General features: G+C 40.2%; 1 pseudogene; it reads left to right on the top strand.

The window, feature by feature from the left end:
• Positions 1–4,365: 4,365 nt before the first annotated feature.
• On the top strand, positions 4,366–9,216 carry LOC114083994 (thyroid receptor-interacting protein 11 pseudogene; annotated as a pseudogene).
• The last annotated feature ends 415 nt before the right edge of the window (positions 9,217–9,631 follow it).

Genomic DNA, 9,631 nt, shown 5'->3' with positions numbered 1-9,631 from the left:
GAAGGTCTGGTATAGCGATACCACCTGCTTCACTCTTCCTGCTTAGGATTGCTTTGGCTATCCTGGGTCTCTTATTTTTCCAGATGAATTTCATGATTGCTTTTTCTATTTCTATGGGGAATTCCATTGGGATTTTGATGGGAATTGCATTAAATCTGTATAGTGCTTTTGGAAGTATGGTCATTTTGATAATATTAATTCTGCTTACCCAGGAGCAAGGTAGATCTTTCCATCTACTAAGGTCTTCTTTGATTTCTTTCTTTAGGGTTCTGTAGTTTTCATTGTATAGATCTTTCACCTCTTTCATTAAGTTGATTCCCAAGTATCTTATTTATTTATTTATTTTTGAGGATATTGTGAATGGGGTAGTTTTCCTCATTTCCTTCTCAGAGGATTTGTCACTGATATACAGAAATGCCTTTGATTTATGGGTATTGATTTTATATCCTGCTACTTTGCTGAATTCGTTTACTAGTTCTAGAAGTTTTCTGGTGGAGCTTTTTGGGTCTTCTAGGTATAGAATCATATCATCAGCAAATAGAGCTAAATTACGTTCTTCTTTTCCTATACATATCCCTTTAATTTCTTTCGTCTAATTGCTCTGGCCAGTGTTTCAAGAACTATGCTGAATAGAAGTGGTGAAAGAGTGCATCCCTGTCTTGTTCCAGATTTTAGAGGGAATGCCTTCCTTTTTTCTCCTTTTAGAATGGCGTTGGCCTGGGGCTTTGCGTAGATGGCCTTTAAGATCTGGAGATCTATCCCTGTTATCCCCAGTTTTTCTGGTGTTTTGAACCTGAAGTGGTGCTGTATTTTGTCAAATGCTTTTTCTGCATCTATTGCGGTGATCATATGATTCTTATTTTTTAGTATATTGATGTAATGAATTGCATTTATTGATTTCCATATGTTGAACCAACCTTGCATCCCTGGGATGAATCCCATTGGATCATGGTGAACAATCTTTTGGATATGTTTTTGTATTTGATTTGCCAGAATTTTATTGAGAATTTTTGCATCTATGTTCATTAGAGATATTGGTCTGAAGTTTTCTTTCTTTGATGTGTCTTTGTCCGGTTTTGGCTTCAGGGTGATGTTGGATTTATAGAATGAGTTTGGAAGTGCTCCTTCTTTTTCTCTTTCCTGAAATAAATTGAAGAGTATTGGTATTAGTTCTTCTTTAAAGGCCTTGTAGAACTCAGCTGTGTATCCATCCGGTCCTGGCCTTTTCTTGGTTGGTAGTCTTTTGATGGCTTCTTCTGTTTCCTCACTTGATATTGGTCTGTTTAAGTTGTGTATATCTTTCTGACTCAATCTGGGCAGATCATATGACTTAAGAAATTTTTCAGTGCCTTCCAAGTCTTCAATTTTATTGGAGTATAAGGTTTAACAATAATTTCTAATTATCTTCTGTATTTCTGTAGTGTCTGTTGTGATATTGCCTTTTCATCACATATGCTGGTAATTTGAATTCGCTCTCTACTTCTCTTCATTAGTGTGGCTAAGGGTCAGTCAATTTTATTTATTTTTTAAGAGAACCAACTTTTAGCTTTGTCAATTTTTTTCAATTGTTTCTTTTGTTCTGATTTCCTTGATTTCCGCTCTGATTTTAATTATTTCTTGCCTTCTACTGCTTTTGCTGCTGATTTGTTCTGTTTCTAGGGCTTTGAGCTGTAGTGTGAGGTCATTCATTTGTTGGGTTTTCTTCTTTTAAGGAATGAACTCCACCCAATGAGTTTTCCTCTTAGTACTGCTTTCATAGTGTCCCAGAGATTTCAATATGTTGTGTCTGTGTTCTCATTTACCTCTGAGAATTTTTTAATCTCCCCCTTGATGTCTTCTGTAACCCATTGTTCATTCTGTAGCATATTGTTCAGTCTCCATGTGATGAAAACATTTTTATTTTTTATTTTGTCATTGATTTCCAATTTCATTTCATTATGATCTGATAAAATACATGGTAGTACCTCTACTTTTTTGTATTTGCTAAGAGTTGCTTTGTGGCATAGTATAATGCTCTATTTTAGAGAAGAATCCATGTGCTGCTGAGAAGAAAGTGTATCTGTTTGATGCTGGTCTAAATAGTCTATACATGGCAGTTAAGTACAAGTTATTAATTGTGTAATTGTGCTCTGTAGTTTCTTTGTTCAACTTTTGTTTGGAAGATCTATCCAGTGGTGAGAGAGGTGTGTTAAGGTCACCCAAGATTATTGTGTTGTGGTCAATTTGACTCTTGAACTTGAGAAGAGTTTGATTGATGAACACAGCTGCACCAGTGTTTAGGGCATATCTATTGATAATTGTTATGTCTTGTTGGTGTCGGGTTCCCTTGAGCAGTATGTGAATTCCATCTTTATCCCTTTTGATTAGCTCTGGCTTGAAGTTTACTTTATGTGATATGAGTATGGAAACGCCTGCTTGCTTCCGTCGTAGTCCATGTGAGGGGTATGATTTTTCCCAACCTTTCACCTTCAGTCTGTGTATGTCTTTTCCTAACAGACGAGTCTCCTGTAGGCAGCATTTTATTGAGGATGAGCTCTCTATGTGCCTCTTACATCCCATCACATGAGTAATTTCATTTAGCGTGATTAAACTCTTTGTGTTTTCAAGGTTGCTTACTTCAAGGCACGAAGTAGGTAACACACAGAGTTCTTGATATTGGGATGAGAGGATTGGTTGTGCAATCTGGAAATTTGGTGGGCGTTTCTGGAGGACATCAAGACTTTGATAGAATGACAAATCCAGAACCCTTGAAGATGTTCACAATGGTTCTTCAGATTGTTGCTACTCTGATCCAGAATTAAGAGGTCCATTAATCCATAATAAAGTAATATCAAATTGGGGAATTTTAAAACAAGTTTTGGATGTTTTGAATTATAGGATCAATTTTTATCTATTTTCTAGAAATTTAAATAAAAACTAAGTAAAACTTTCAATAGAAGTTTCTTTATTGAAATAGCAATGGGGCTAGGGTCATGGGTCAGTGGTAGCATACTTGCCTGGCATGTGTGAGGCACTGGGTTCGATTCTCAGCACTGCATATAAATAAATAAATAAATAAATAAATAAATAAATGTCTATTAGCAACAAAAAACAAAAATAAATAAATAAAATTAATAGCAAGTTGTATCTGCTCTTGAGTATTTCTTAGCACTGAGACATTTAATGTATGGTACAAATAAATGGTTACATTTTTGGCAAATCTTTTTATGTTTTTATTAAAGAACACTGACACCAACTTGTCTCTTTGGCTTGTGTGTTGTCAGTGGTTTTCTGGAATCCTAGACGGCCGCTGTCACCTGCCTTTCCAAGATGAGAAAACATATTTATATGAGTTTAAGTGTTCATCAACATAAACTTTCTTGGACGTATTTCACTCTAGCTTGAGGTATAAAGCCTTTTGTTGTCTGTAGAAGCTGCTGGGCTGGGATACTCTTCCTTCTTTGATTTTCTTTTGATCATCAATCTGGAAATTCCTCCAAACACTGAAAAGTTACTATGTAGATCCAAATGAGATGATCCCTTTTCCAAAAAAAAAAAAAAGTTTACTAAAAGGATACTATGAAAAATGCATTTCAGGAGCAAAATGTTGGGATAATATTACTTATATTACCTTTTTACCCATAAAGATGCAAGTTTTTAATTACTATAATCTACAAATTGCTATAACTACCTTGATTCATGACTGGGCATAATACCATTAAAGCATTAAACCCATCGGGGGTATAGAACATGTTTTCAAAGTAGGGGAAAAAAAAAACCAAAAACCTAGAATCAAGCATTCAAGAGCCAAAGGAGTCACAGTATTTTGAAAACAGCCACGAGAGTGAGTTAGCATATGGAGGACAGACTTTCAATAGTGTTAGGGACGTTAAGGTTGTGGAATGAATTGGTAACTGTAGTCAGAATGATCAATACAACTTTCTTTATTGCAGCAAATTGGAATCATTTGTAGGAAACCATGATTTCAGTGGTGCTTTGCAGGTCACAGTACTCTAAAAGGCTTCTTCATGAATATTGAAAATCCTAGGGTGTTAGGGCAGCCAAGTCCAGGTGGCAGGAGCAGCCCGCCCTGCTGGGGCGCTTCACAAAGGCTGAGGGCGGAGTCACCCAAGGGGGACAGCAGAAAGTCCAGGGAAGGAGCAGAGGCCCCCCGAGGGGTGACTGCGCCACTGGCAGCGAGTCCCCGGTGAAAGCCCAGGCCAGGGCTCTGCGTTACCAGGCAGAAGGCGACGTTGGCGCGAGCCCCGCAACGCCCCGATTTCTGAGGCTGAGGTCACAATCGACCCCGCAGCGCTCAAGGCCGTTCCGTGGAGAGAGGTGGATGGTGAGAGGAGCGGGTTTTGCAGCGGCTCAGAGGTTGCAGCGATGTCGTCCTGGTTTGGGGGCCTAAGCTCCGGCTGGGGCCACTCCTTGCGTCAGGTGGGGGACAGCTTGGCTTCCCTCACCAGCCATATCTCCAGCTTCGCCAGGGACGCGTTTCTGGACGATTTAGAAGAGGTAGAAGCAGGTTTACCTCATTGTGGGAGAAAGGAAATTGAAGCTCCCCAATCTCCATTCACATCAAAGGATGGAAGACTTACAAAGGATTGTACTGATCGGGAAGAAAAGCACCAAGAAGCATCAGGGCTTCCCATAAAGCATCCCTCTGCACGTTACCGACATCAACTGCAACAGAGAGGGACAGAAGCCAGCCAACCTAAACAAGACAGATGGTGCGAGAGGATCAACTGTGGAGACCACAGTCACCTGCCCAATCAGTACACTCGGGAGCTGGTGGTACACCAATAACCACTGCACCGGCTCCATTCAGCTGTGGAATCAGTCGTCAGTTTTCACCTTTTCCTGATGGAGACATGCACTTTAGTGACATCATTTCATCACAACATGAAATAAAGAGCTTGTCAATTGAAGTTTCGAGGCTTGAATCTGAAGTCAGCCCCTGGAAGCATATTGGTCAAGCACAAGGAACACGTAATTCTGATCCAAGGGAAATCTGCAAACTCCAAAATACTATCAAGGTACTTGAAGAAAACCAAAGTCAGGACATAAATAATCATCAACATGAAATGCCAGCTTTGCAGAAGGCACATCAAGAGAAACTGGCAGAGGAAAGTTGCCGGCATGGAGAGGAGTTACGTGACTACCAAGAACGAATTCAAGAACTTGCAAATCAGTCACAACAAGGTGACTCAGGGGTTACAGCCTGTGAGATGCAAAAAACTATTCAGGTTCTACAAACTGAAAACACCGAGTCGACGAAAAACATAGAAGAACTTGAGGATCAAATAAAAGACATCAATAAAAAATTATCTTCTGCAGAAAATGACAGAAACGTCTCGAACACAGAACAAGAGCAGCTCGGTGTGGAAAAGGGACAAATAATTGAGCAGTGTGAGAACTTGCAACTGGAATGCAGTAAATTGCAGCCTTCTGTGATGGAGCAGAGTGATACTGTGGCCAAAAAGGGAAAAATTCTCCCACAGAGTTCATCGGTGGAAGAAGTGCTCAGGCTGCAACAAGCCCTGTCTGATGCTGAAAAGGAAATAATGAGACTGAACGGTTTAAACCAGGATAACCGTCTGGCTGAAGACAATCTGAAACTGAATGTGCGTGTTCAAGTTTTAGAAAAAGAGAAGTCATTATTGAGTCAAGAAAAGGAAGAACTTCAGATATCACTGTCAACATTGAGCTGTGAATATGAACTAATTAAAAGTACAGCTTCAACAGACGTGAATTTGTGTGTACAATTCCATAACTTAAAACTTAACTTGGAGTCGAAGGAGCAAGAACTGAATCAAAGTATTAATGAAAAGAAAATGCTGATAGCTGAGTTGGAAGAACTGGACACTCAGAACCAGGAAGCAACAAAGCACATAATTTTGATAACAGATGAGCTATCCAAACAACGATATGAAGGAGACCTTGTAATCAAGAAATTGAAACAACTCAATCAAGAGAAGGATTTTGAAATCGCAAGCCTCAAAAAGAATATTGAGCAAATGGCTGCTGATCAAAAAGAAACTAAGGAACTTTTGGCATCTCATTTAGAAGACCAGGAGCAATTGATACAATGTATAAGTGAGAAAAAACTTTTTCTTGACAAACTCAAAGAACAAAGTTCAGAACTCCAAAAGGATTTAGATAAGTGTTCTCAGGTCTTAAGAGAAAATGAAACTTTAAGGCAAACCATAGAAGAAAAGGACGGAAGGATTGGATCCATGAAAGAAGAAGGAAATCATCTGCAAGAAGAATTGGAAAGACTTAGGGAACAGCAGCACAGAGCTGTCCTTGTGGCTGAGCTTGAAACCCTCGATAGTATCACAGAACTAGAATCTGAGGTATCTCAACTGAATTTCGTCAATAATCATCTGGAAGAGGAAATTAAACATCATCAGAAGATAATTGAAGATGAAAGACAGGGTAAAATGCACCTACTTCAGTCTTTACAGGAGCAGAAGAAGGAAATGAATGAATTGAAATACCAATATGAGCAGATGAATGCTGCGCATACCCAGTTATTTTTAGTAAAAGATGAGGAAATTAAGAATTTGCAGAAAACCATTGGACAAATAAAAGCCCAGTTGCCTGGAGACAGACATGACACTCAAACAGAGAATTCCGATGTTCTTCGAGAACCGAAAGTTAAAGAAAGCCTTACTGTAGAAAATGGAGGTGAAAAACACAACCTATTGAAATCTGAAAATGAGACGTCAGTGAAAGGAATCAAAGAAGAACTTGAGATTAAACTTCTAAAAGAACAGAATGTATCTTTAACCAAGGAGATTCATCAGCTGTCCACAGATGAAGTTGGTAAACTCACTCAAATTATCCAGCAGAAGGATGTGGAGACACCAGCTCTTCAGGCTAGACTGTCTCCAGTTTCCCACCCCCAGGATGTCCTTTACCTTCAGCAGCAGCTGCAGACCTTCACCACGGAAAGAGAACAAGTCTTAGCCATTCTGAACGAGAAGGTGAAGGAAAACAGCCATTTAAAATCAGAACATCACAAAATGAAGGATCTAGTTGCTGTGGAAGAAGCAGCCCTCATCCAGATTCAGGAAGAATATAGAAAATTGCCCACCCGATTTGTAAGCAGTGGTCAAGGTATGTTCAGAATCTAAGACAGCAAGTTAAACAAATGGAGGAATGGAAACATCAGAAGGAGCTTCTTCCACTTCAAGCCCAAGCTGTGGTTGATGGTGAAAATCATTCTAAGTTAGAAGCAGACCACACCGGCCTCATCCAAAGTGATGAGCTGAGTGACACCAAATTAGGCCAGGATCAGCAGTGCACAGGGCAGCTTTGTAACGCCAAGGCCCTTCCTGTGGGAAAACTTGATAGTACTTCACCCCAGCTCTTGTCTGCTTCATCACTTAGCTCCCAGTCAGCAGAGGTCCAAGAGCTGAGACAGTCACTGCAAGAAAAAGATGCTACAATTAAGACTCTTCAAGAAAACAACCACAGGTTGTCTGAGTCCATGGCTGCTTTGTCGGAGATAGAGAGCAAAGGACATGAACAAACGGATTTGGAAATTAAACAGCTAAAGGCAAAGCAAGATGTGTTACTGAATTCACTTAAAGAAAAAGATCTCTTAATCCGAGCCCAAAGGGATCAGTTACTTTCTTCAAATGAAGAGTTCACCAACAAAGTGAGTGAAAACCAAGTATGGAGGCAAGCAGCCAAGATCCTCAAGGAGCGAGTATTCGTTTTAGAAATGGACATTTCCAAACTCAAAGCGGAAAATGAAAACATAATAGAAATATCCAGAGGAAAGGAAATGGAGTGTCAAGCATTACAGGAGACCAACATGAGGTTCTCTGTGATGCTGCGAGAAAAAGACTTGCAGCTGGAGACTATGAAGGAGAAAGCTCATGCCTTTGAGCAGCCGTTACAAGAAAAAGAAGAGGACAAGTGTGGGGAGTTCAGTCATCTTGCCACTGCAGTTGAATCAAGGCAGGAGAAGTCCATTATGTTTCAGCAAAAGACAGATCAAGTCATCTTGTGTCTGAAGCAAAAACAGATGGAGAACAGGACCCTCCAGCACGAGGTTCAACACTTACATGACAAAGAATTACGCTTACACCAGGAGCTAGAGAGACTACGCAGCCATCTTTTGGAATCAGAAGATTCTCACACCCGGGAAATTTGGGCTGTGGAAAAAAGGGAGCTTGAACTGAAAAAGAAAGTCATGCTGTTGGAGGAAAAGCTAGTTTCATCTTCGACTACAAGTCATCAAGCCAATGTGCAGATAGAGTCCCCGCAGGAACAGTTGAGGATGGAATCCCAACAGAGGGATGAGAAGGCACTGCAGTTTCTGCTCTCCCAGGAAGGAGGAATGCAGTCTGCCCTGTCATTAAGTAACCTGCAAACGGTTCAAGAGCATTTCCAACAAGAAGAAAAAGCTATGTGTCCTGCAGAATTCAAGAAAGAACAGAAGGAAAAGGCAGAAAAAGTCGAAGGAGAAGCATTATTATCACTACAGGATGAAGCAAATGTTGTGTCTGATTCAGCACCCAGACAGTTAGATCTCAAGGAAGAACAGACTGGAGAACTTACAAAACAAAGTGAGCTCCTGCAAGAAATGCTGGACGATACACCAAAGAAATTGATGAACATGACAAGCAGCACAGAAGGAAAAGTGGACAAAGGCCTCCTGAGAAACCTTTTTATTGGTCATTTCCGCACACCCAAAAGTAAGCGTTGTGAGGTGCTCCGGGTAATCGGAAGGATCCTGGACATTGAAAAGGGGGAAATGGAGCACTTGTTGAAAGAAGATTATGGAGGTGTTACCATGTGGATGCCTGGTTGGCTTGGAGGAGGACCCAAATCTGTCCCCAGCACACCTTTGATACCAAGTCAGCAATCTGTGTGGAAGAGTTCTTTTTCAGAACATTTTGTTAAGTTTCTGGAAATGGAATCTCATCCAGCTGTTCCACCACCCAAACTTTCTGCTCGTGCCATGGAACTGTAGATTCACCAAGAAGAAGAAAGCAAGGTGCAAAGGTGCCGGGAAGTGGTAAAGAGGCAGCAGAAGTCAGAGCCACTTACTCACCTAGCTGGACTTGGACCTAGTGGACCTGGGCATCTTCTCTGGAACCCTTCGCAGATGTCATGCCCACCTTTACACCATTGCCAGTGTCCCCAGACCATCCTGCCAGGGTTGTACTAAAGGACCTTTTAAAGCCATACGTGACTCTGAAGCCAGAGATGATGTAGAACTTTAAAGAAGCCAAAACTCTGTACTTTTTGAGAGTGGCCTTTTGGAAAAAGTGTCATGTATTTGTAGACAAAAAGAGAAAGAAAAAAGCTGATGTATATAGAGCTACTAGGTATTTTGTTTTCCCTTTTTCTCTTTCTTTTTTCTTTTTCTCTTTCTTTCTTTCTTTTTTTTTTTTGATGTAGAGCTTAAAAATTTATTTTGTTGGCTGTAGCACTTTTTGTTTATAATTTTATTTTGATGTTATGATGTAATCATCAACAATAATCAATTCTAATGTACTTTGTGAGCAACTGTACAGTGCAGCAGTAGTGAACCATTAGCTCCAACCTATTTTTTCTAATTCACCTTTCTAGATGTTAATGTCCAGAAAGAAGACCATTTTTATAAGTCAAACTGAATGTAGAGTGACAC

The sequence above is a fragment of the Marmota flaviventris genome, chromosome 3 (assembly GCF_047511675.1).
Source record: "Marmota flaviventris isolate mMarFla1 chromosome 3, mMarFla1.hap1, whole genome shotgun sequence".
NCBI lineage: Eukaryota > Metazoa > Chordata > Mammalia > Rodentia > Sciuridae > Marmota > Marmota flaviventris.
The sequence above is the reverse complement of the archived record's forward strand: the minus strand, read 5'-3'. Positions and strand labels throughout refer to the sequence as shown.